Source organism: Onychostoma macrolepis, chromosome 15, assembly GCF_012432095.1.
Source record: "Onychostoma macrolepis isolate SWU-2019 chromosome 15, ASM1243209v1, whole genome shotgun sequence".
In the NCBI taxonomy this organism is placed as follows: domain Eukaryota; kingdom Metazoa; phylum Chordata; class Actinopteri; order Cypriniformes; family Cyprinidae; genus Onychostoma; species Onychostoma macrolepis.
This window is the reverse complement of record NC_081169.1, coordinates 4,205,506-4,216,792: the sequence shown is the minus strand read 5'-3', so window position 1 is coordinate 4,216,792 and position 11,287 is coordinate 4,205,506.

Sequence of the window (11,287 nt, the reverse complement as noted above, 5' to 3'; positions counted from 1 at the left end):
CCCAGTTGCTGTGGTGGAGCAGTTATGAAGTAAAAATTATTACTCTGAACTAAATACTTGTATGTATAATAGGGTGACCATACGTGCCATTTTCCCCAGACGAGTCCTAATTTTGTTTCTCAATTACAAGGTGCCTATATTTAGGTCATGACAATCTGTAACACTTTTTGATGCCATTGGTATAACACAATCAATATTAACAGCATACAGGCAAGTTGTCCGCTGGGCCTCTTCAGCTCAATGGTAACCCCACAAACTTACACATACTAGAAAATAATGTACAACATTATTAATATCAAAATAATACAACATTAAACACTAACAGATCTCCCCCTATATTAATATTGAGCAAAAACACATGAAATAACACTTATTTTAACATTTTTACTCTCCTTTAACAGTCAGAAGCAAAGCATGCTGGGAACTAGAGATCTGCTTTAACTCATTCAGTGAATGTGTGTATATATCTGTGTACATATACTCACATTTATATGGGAACATCTATGAGCAATATATACTCAATAAAGGATCAAACATTATGAATATTAGATTTATCTTTGTCTTCATTTCTAAATATATTTGTATGTATCAATATATAGCCATATATTGTCAATGCATATATTGCTGTATATTGAAAAATATAAGCACTAGTTTCCAATATATGGAAATGTATAATGTAATATATCACATTCTATTTTGCAGTATATTCCCATATATTTTTGTTTCATAAGGGTATGGCATTCTGGGCAGGCACATCAGGCAATGGCTGTTGTGTCAGCCATTAGAAGACTTTATAAAGGAAGGAGGACTTTATAAAGGTTTTGAATGGCCCCATTTTGGTGACAATAAAAAATAATCACAATCACAAATTGTCTTACTGTATAAAAACTTGTTTATGGAGTTTACATCAGATATATATCAAGCTGATGTGCATTTATGGTTAATTCAATTCAGTTGTATTTATACAGCACTAAATCATAACAAATATTATTTCATATCACTTAATACCTAACTCAAAACACAACATTTCAACTGTTATTTTATATATATACATATATATATATATATTAGTGCTGTGAAATGATTAATTGCATCCAAAATAAAAGTTTTGTTTACATAATATATGTGTGTGTACTGTGGATATTTATTATGTATATATAAAGACACACAAATACAGCATATATTTTGAAAATATTTACGTGTATATATTTATATTCATATAAAATTATATATATGATATAAAACAGAGAAAACTTATATATTATATATATATATATATATACAAATATATATATATATATATATATAATATATAAATGTAACATATTTTTCTTAAATACACAGCAAAATCTCCGGTGTCAACTTAACACTGCTCGGTGTCTATATGTGTCCACACTAGCAGTGTTCAAGTTAATGAGGTAATTAAGAGATTCATTGAGTGATTATTGGCTATTATTGAACACACCTGATGTTAACAAGCAGAATCACCAAAGAAGAAAATCACAAGTTTTATAGTATTACTTGTTATTATAAAATTATAGTGGTCAGTGTTTACTTTAGTTGGGCTCTTGACCAGTGTTGGGCACGTTACTTTAAAAAAGTAATTAGTTATAGTTACTAGTTACTTCTCACAAATAGTAACTGAGTTAGTAACTGAGTTACATCATTATAAAAGTAACTAATTACCAGGGAAAGTAACTATTGCCTTACTTTAAAAATATTTTTTCAAATGTCAAATAACTTTGGATGCCCCCAATATTAAATATGTTAAATTAATGAAATGGACACTAAAAAGAATAAATTATTATTATAAAACATTGATACATTAATCTACACTATTTATCTACTGACACTTAGTATCAGTCAGTCAAGCATTATAATATAATATTATGATAATTTAATAGTATATGATGATAGAACTTTAGTAATTAGAATGACCAAGTATGAATGCATATTTGTCATCAATATAAAACGCACTAAGGATTAATGAGCTGCTGGGTTCATGAATATTAATCACGTTGCTTGCATTCGCTCGAACTGATTTGCTGAAATCAAAACAGGGACGATAATCGGTGAGCGCCAGCCAATGAGATTGTCGTTTGCGCATTAGTTCCGCCCACTACCAGAGAACCCGGCAGTTCTTAAAAGCTGAAGAATTCCACAGGAACTCCGTTATTTTGACAGGAAAATACAACAAAGAATATCGTTTACATGTAGTGCGTCAATTCTGCATGTTATGAAAGACTCTTGCTCTGTATCTTTCTTTGCGTGCGTGAATGTGAGAGAAAGCGACGGCGAGTTGTGCGCCTTCATACTAGTTTATAGTATGTCAAATACTGCTACACTGCGCATCCATTCAGATGAACTGAAAAATTTAATTCTAATAATATAATATAGTAACACCACATTTTATTGTCAGTAACGGTAACGGCGTTGTAACGGGGGAAACAGTCATTCGTTTGATTGCTAATAACGCCATTCATTTATAACGCCATTATTCCCATCACTGCTCTTGACCCTTGACGTTTTAGTATTACATTTTGTTTGGCTGTTATAACTAAATTATAGCAGCCAGACAAGCAAAGAGCAAAAAGTCTTTGAATAGCGACAATTATATTTTGAAATAATCATTCTGTAGTGACCTGAATAACTGAGTTAGGTTTTATTTGTTGGTTATGTCAACACTGTGAACACTAGAAGATCTGGCATTTTCAGTATAATCAGACAGATTTTTAAAACATTATTTTGACCAAAAACATAAAAGTTTTCTTTAACTTAGACACAAAGACATCAAAAATCAGTGTGAGAACCGCAACAACGGTGACCATCAAAAAAAGCATGTTGTAGCCAACCAAAACTCATTCATGGCTCCCATCATGCATTGCGGCATGAATAAATTATGAGCAGAATTGACTTTGTTATTTCTTTTATTCTTACTATTTTATTTTTATTTTTGCTGTTTTTATGTGACTTTTTAGTAGCTTGTTTTGTGATGTTCAGAGTTGATATGTTTATCTGAATATGCTGTTTGTCACCGTTGTTGAGATTCATACACTGGTTCTTGATGGCTTTGGGTGCCTAAAAGAAACACTTTTCTGATTTTTTATTTATTTATTTATTTTTTTTGCATCAGAATAGCTTATAGATTAAGACTTATAGAGAACACAGAACGTTTCACTGTGGAATCACAAGGCTGTTGTAATCAATAAAGGACATTTAACTCAAATATTAGACCCTAAATGAGTTTCATGACTCAGGCCAAAAAAAAATTATGTTAGAACACAATCATCAACACCACCTGATGACGTTTGCTCTTTGCTCTGGCTGTTATAATTCAATTACAGCAGCCAAATAAAATGTAAAAAGTCAAGGGTCAAGAGCCCAACTAAAGTAAACACTGACCACTATAATGATGCCTTAAAAACTTGTGATTTTCTTCTTTGGTGATTCTGCTTGTTAACATATTTTTTGTAACTTATTTCAAACAATGAAACTTTCATATATTCTAGATTCATTACATGTAAAGTAAAGCATTTCAAAAGTTTTTTTTTGTTTGTTTTAATTTTGATGATTAGCGCTTACAGCTCATGAAAGTAAAAAATCTAGTCTCACAAAATATTAGAATATTTCCTAAGATCAATCAAAAAAAGGATTTGCAAAACAGAAGAGTTCAAGTTTTTTAAAGTATGTTGATTTCTGCACTCAATACTTGGTCGGGGCTCCTTTAACACAAACTCCAGCATCAGTGAGGTGTGGCATGGAAGCGATCAGCCTGTGGCACTGCTGAGGCATTATTGAGCCTTCAGCTCGTCTGTATTGTTGAATCAACTGTATCTCATCTTTCTCTTGAAAACATCCCATAGATTTCATATGACGTTCATGTCAGACATGTTGGCTGGCCAATCAAGCACAGTAATATCATGGTCAGCAAACCACTTGGAAGTGGTTTTGGCACTGTGGGCAGGTGCTAAAGTCCTGCTGGAAAAGGAAATCAGCATCTCCATAAAGCTTGTCAGCAGATGGAAGCATAGAGTGCTCCAAAATCTCCTGATAGACAACTGCATTGACTTTGGACTTGATAAAACACAATGGACCAACACCAGCAGATGTCATGGCATCCCAAATCAACACTGACTTCAGAAACTTCACACTGGATTTCAAGCAGCTTGGATTATGTGCCTCTTCAGTCTTCCTTCAGACTCCAGACCTTGATTTCCAAATGAAATGCAAAATTTACTTTTATCTGAAAAGAGGACTTTGGACCACTGAGCAACAGTCCAGTCTGTTTCAGAAGTGGCTTGGTAGCCCTTTTCCTGAAGATGTCTGAGCGTGGTGACTCTTGATTCACCGACTCCAGCTTCAATCCACTACTTGTGAAACTCTCCCAAGTGTTTGAATCGGCTTTGCTTGACAGTATTCTCAAGCTTGCGGTCATCTCTGTTTCTTGTGCACCCTTTCCTACCCAATTTCTGTGAGGCACACCCGATTCTGCCTCAACAGAACAAGCCAATATTGTCAGTAGAGGAAGTGGGCTGAACAGCAGGTGGGTATCATAGATCTACAGAAATCTTTAAAAATGCAGAAGACACCATCAGCCTGGTTTTAAATTAGCTCCCAGCCTGAGGTGCCTGGAATAAGAAGCCCATTGGTTCAGGGTTCATGAAGCATCTACAGGGAGTTAATGAATGGATTCTCGACTACTGTCCAATCCACCAAATCCAATCCAGAGCCATCGATGGAGCCATTACATCAGCACCTCTTGCAAGAAGTGATAAAATATATACTTTCAATGCAATGCAAAAAACTTTTGATAAAACCATAGGCCACATGCATAAATGTAATGTAAATTATATTTATTGGAATGGTGGCATGTCAGTCCTGAAATGTAGCGGGATAATGAACCAGACTTCAACACAACCCACACACACACACACACACACACACAAGCACACACACTCCAGTTCTTTAAACATCAGAAGGAATGTTTGAACGTTAGGTTGCATCTGCCCCTGTAAAATCCATCCAAGAAATTCATTAAGTTATATAGTATTGATAAACATCAACATGCCAGATATGATCAAACTGCATGTAATGTGACTTGAGATGCAAAAGCTACTGACATTGCATGTTATATTTGGTAAACAGTACAGTAGGTGTTGAAATGATTTATGCTCATGCCCGTTCCATCTGTTCAGATTATTGCTTTACAGTCAATATAACCTATAATTGGCGCCATGCACACAAATGGTAGGAACTGTGCATTAACACACCCACAGTTTAATGAAGACCTTCACAGCAGAAAATGAGTGCATGTGTGGGATGCTCACAAATTTGGACAAATTATTGAAGTGGCTTTATTGAAGAGGTCATATTGTGTAATATGCTGTAATATTTAAAACTCAAAACTCACTTCTCGGTCCAAAAACACCATTTATTGAAAAAGTTTCCAAAGCGACTTGCTTCAAAATCAGTCTCTGCAGATTATTATAATGAATAAATTGGGGAAAAGAACAAATTAACAAACTCAAAAAAATAAAAAAAAATAATTCCATGTACAATTTCCATCCATTTACATTACACAGTTTTACCATAAAATAATAAACTTATTGTGATGCATATTTGTCAGTCATACATAAATGAAACAGGTGAGAAATAGAGAAGATTTACACATGTGGTCAAAATTGTTGGTACCCTTGGTAAATATGATCAAAGAAGGTTGTGTAAATATATGTGCATTGTTAATCCTTTTTATCTTTTATTTTAAAGAATCACACAAATCTAAGCTTTCATTGGAGAATAAAAATTTTAAATGGGGGGGAATATCATTATGAAATAATTTTTTTTGTTGTTGTTGTTTTTCTCAAATACATGTTGGACACAATTACTGGTACCCCTAGAAATTCTTATGTGTAAAATATATATGAAATATATTCCCTGTAATGATTCAGTCCACTGAAGGCAAGCGTAGTGATGAACCCAAGTGCAGTTTATTTACAAACGTGATCCGAGACTTGACTTGAACAGACTTGACATGAACAGACTTGACTTGCCATGGACAAACTAGACTCACCGACAGCAGGTTACAACATCAATACACAACAAGACAGAATGACAACAAGATGGCTACTTAAAGCAAACACTCAGGGTCACATGACAAGAACCAACCAATGAGGAACAAGACACATGATTAGGACAACCAATCAGAACATGACACATACACAAGGCAGAGATACATGAGGGCAAGGGAAGCATGACACTAACAGCATGAATCAAACTACAAAATAAAAGACATGAAAACAAGAACATGAAACAGAACCCAAAACAGACCTTACATTCCCATTCATACTCACAATTTTGAGCACACCAACATGATTATTAACATGAAATTATCCATCCATGGCTTCCTGTTTCACAGAAATATAAATAGGAGGGAAAACAAAGGCCAAATTCCAAATTAATCACCCATCACAATGAGAAAAACCAAAGAATATATTTCTGATGTGCAGCTAAAGATAATTGAGCTTCACAAATTAGAAAGTGGCTTTAAGAAAAGAGCTAGAGCAGTGAAAATTCCCATTTCCACCATCGGGGCAATAATTAAGAATTTCCAATCAACAGAAAATGTTATGAATCTGCTGGAAGAGGACATGTATCTATATCGTCCTAATGCACGGTGAGAAGGAGAGTTTGAGTGGCTTAAGACTCTTCAAGGACCACAGCTGGAGAATTGCAGAAAAAGGTTGAGTTTCGGGGTCAGAAAACCTTAAAAAAAAAAAAAAAAAATCAAACAGCACCTATATCACCACATGTTGTTTGGGAGGAAAAGAAAAAAAAAAATCTCCTGAATATTCACTTGTCAGACATGACTGGAACTTCAAATGGGACTGGCTTCTATGGTCAGATGTAACTAAAACGTTTGCTTTTTAGCAGCAAACACTCAAGATGGGTTTGGTGAACACAGGGATAAAAAGTACCCCATGTGTACAATGAAATATACTGCTGTATTGGCCTATATTTCTGCTGGAGGTCCTGGATATCTTGTTTAGACACATGGCATCACTGATTCTATCAAATACCAACAGATAAAAAATCAAAATCAAATCTTATAATGGGCCATGTTTGGATCTTCCAACCGGACAATAATCCAAAAACAAACCTTAAAAACAATACCAAAATGGGTCACTGGGTACAAAACCAAGCTTCTGCTGGTCATTCCAGTCCTCTGACCTGAACCCTGTAGAAAATGAGTGGGTGAACTGAAGAGAAGACGCATCAACATGGAGCTGGGAATCTAAAGGGTCTTGAGTGATTCTGGATGAAGGAATGGTCTCTGATCTCTTGTCAGGTGTTCTCTAACCTCATCAGGCATTATAGGAGAAAACTCCTGTACTATTTTGGTAAATGGAGGTTTCAAAAAGTATTGAATAAAAGGGTATCATTAATTGTGTCCAATGTGTATTAGAGAAAAACATTTATTTCATAATGATATTTCCCCCCATTTTAAATTCTTATTCTCCAATGAAAGGTTAGATTTTTGTGATTTTTTAAAATAATAGATCAAAAGGATTAACAATGCAGATTTATTTCCAAAGCCTTCTTTGATCATATTTGCCAAGGGTACCAGCAATTCTAACGACATGTGTATGTGATAATACTATTAAACGGAATGCGTTTTACATACACAATAATCAGGTTTATATATTTATCATCAATAAATTCAGTTGTTTTGTTTCATTTATTTTAACTGATTGAAGATTGATTGCATCACAAGCTTATTTTAACCATGTTCATACTTTTTAACTTAATCAGTTTACTTGTTTTCACAATGAGCAGATTTATGCTGAATTAAAAAAAAAAAAAAAAATGCATTTTGATAAATGATTTTTAGATGTAAACAATAAATAGTAAAGTATGTCATGTTTTTTTTATTATTGTATTTATTTATTTATAAATTTTAGAAATTTGTTTCGTTGTTTGACTGACAAGTATGCATAACATTAAATTAATTAGCTTGTTCATGTTTAAACTTTGTGATCTAAATGGATGGAAATTGTATGTGCACATATATGCATATATATGCAATGCATATACAATCTTGCTATCACAATAGTGTAGTTAACCAGTCTTTATGTCTTAAAAGTGCAGCAGCAAAAAAATAACCATTTATTTCAAAAGGTCAAACAAAGGGTGGAAAATTGTGGAGTGAAACTAAATCATGAAGGCTTTTGGTGCAAGAAACCTTGACTAACGTTATAAATGGACTTGAGGGGAAATAATATAACCCTTTTAAACAGAAGGTCCAGGTGGTGTTTATTCCGCAGCCCAATGTTTCCTGCGTAAGTGTGTCCTTTACCTCATGATCTCTAGTTGCCTTCAATTAATGAGAAGGCTCCTCAGAGCATGTCTAATGCAGTCCGCTCAAAGCTGAGCCTGAACCTCTGAGGACAAAAGAAACATTGACAGGAATAAACAGCATTCCATCAGAAGGACGACTAATAAAGGCTGTTGTGTCTTTTTCTGGCCTACGTATCTACAGAGCTTAGTTAATACACATTGGTTTGCTTTTCTGAAAGCTTTTCATTGATTATGGATTTCTGCTAAAAGAGGTGAGCAAACAGTCACAGTAAACAGCACTGCCCCCTAAACGTTGCACTGCACTGTCCTTGCTGTTTGAGAGAGCTGTATCAGTGATGTTACATATATACATATACATACATACATATATAAATACTAGTGCTGTCAAACAATTAATCACGATTAATCACATCCAAAATAAATGTTTTTGTTTACATAATATGTGTGTGTACTTTGTATACATGCATGCATGTATATATTTAAGAAAAAAATCTTGCGTTTATATATCAAATATATTTATATATGATATAAATTATATGAATATAAATATATACATGTAAATACATATATAAATATACACAATACACACACATATATTATGTAAAGAAAACTTTTATTTTGGATGTGGTTAATTTCGATTAATCGTTTAACAATGCTAATAGATAGATAGATAGATAGATAGATAGATAGATAGATAGATAGATAGATAGATAGATAGATAGATAGATAGATAGATAGATAGATAGATAGATAGATAGATAGATAGATTGTATTTTTTGTGACCTTTAAGGATTGACATTAAAACATACAGTATCAATATACTGACAGCATCTAAAATCTAAATTCTTGAATATATGTGCTTATGAATCCTCTTAAGTCTGAGTTTAATATTCAGTCAAAATACCACAGCAGGACACTTATTTATCTAAAATTATGGACACACTTTATATTAGGTGGCCTTAACTACTATGTACTTACATCAAAAAATAAGTACAATGTACTTATTGTGTTCATATTGTATTGCAAAATACTTTTGCTGCTATTGAGGAGGGATACGGGTAAGGTTAGGGACAGGTAAAGTGGTATGGGTAGGTTTAAGGGTGGGTTTATGTGTAAGGGATGGGTCAACAGTGTAATTGTAAATGTAATTACAGAAATTAATTACATATGTAATTACATAAAGGTATTATTAACAATATAAGTACAATGTAAGAACATGTATGTACACAATAAGTGCATTGTACCAAATGATTAATTTAAATGTAAGTACATAGTAGTTAAGGCCACCTAATATAAAGTGGGACCAAAATGATAAATATAATTGATAAATATGTGAAATCCAAATGGGATTAATACACAGTAAAACCTCCAGTGTTAAATCAACACTCCCAGTGTATATATAATCCACACTCAGAGTGTTAAAAAAGTAACACTGAAGCAGTGTTAAAGCTAATGAGATAATTAGTGTAGTTATTGAGTGATGATTGAGCATTAATGAAGAACACCTGCTGTTAACAAAGAAAAAAAGAGACGAGACGAGCAGAAATACAAGAACTACAACTGAATTCAGCCACAGCCTTCGATGAAATCAACACAAGATGAAATAAGACATTAAATCTCTCAAGATCTCAGCAGAGGATGATTAAACAACTCCATAAAGAGCATCACCAGCTTCACACGTTACTAACCAGATTGACTTTAGATGTTGATGTTTTAGTTTCGTTTGAATTACCATTATCGAGGTCAGTGTTTGCTTTAGTTGGGCTCTTGACCCGTGACTTAAAACAATACAATTACTTTGGCTGCCATAACTGCATGTTTGTTTGGCCATGTTAGTTATGGCATGCGGGTGTTGATGGTTGGACTTTCATAAAGAGGTCACCAGCGTTTAGTGATTTCCATGACTGATTTCATTCATAGCATCATCATCGATTGATTAAAATATTTGGCTTTGTTCACATATAATATAAAGCTTGAGCCATCAGTTTTAAGATTAATCTGAAAGACTTTCAAAAGTAAATCGGCACTAGAAGCTTAAGACTGCATTATCATACAGACATCAAGACTCAGCGTAAGAATCTCAACAATGGTGACAATCAACAAATTCAGATAAAAAGATCCTCTGTGAACATCACAAAACACGCTGCTAAAAGTCACAACAAAATAGCAAAACAAAAGAATAAAAGAAAATACTAAGACAGCTGCATAATTTATTCATGTCGCATTGCATGCTGGGAGCCATGGATGAGTTTTGATTGGTGCTCCCAGAATGCACTGCAACATGGAGCTTTATGTTGATTGTCACCATTGTTGAGATTCATATGCTGATTCTTGAAGTCTGTTTGATGAAGAAAAGCAAAACTTTCAGTGCAGAATAAGTTTCAAAAGTTTTTCAGATTAATATTAAAACTGTCAGATGTTAAACTATGTATATCATAACCTCAATAACAAAGTTAACTAATAAATCTACCAGTGACTATACTCCAAATTACATCAGTTACTTAAGCCACTATCGCTGATTACAACTTTATCGAAAAGTAACCAGCCCTGATCTCATTTTCTCTTGGCTTTTTTTCTTTTTTGCCATAACTAACAGGTCTAAACAAACACACAATTATGGCAGCCAAAAAAATTATAATGTTTTAAGTCAAGGGCCAAGAGCCCAACTAAAGCAAACACTGACCTCGATAATGGTAATTCAAACAAAACTAAAGCATCAACATCTAAAGTCAATCTGGTTAGTAACGTGTGAAGCTGGTAATACTGTTTGTGGAGTTGTTTAATCATCCTCTGCTGAGATCTTGAGAGATTTAATGTCTTCTTTTATCTTGTGTTGATCTCATCGAAGGCTGTGGCTGAAGTCAGTTGTAGTTCTTGTATTTCTGCTCGTCTCGTCTCTTTTTTTTCTGTTTTTTTCTCTTTCTTTCAGTGA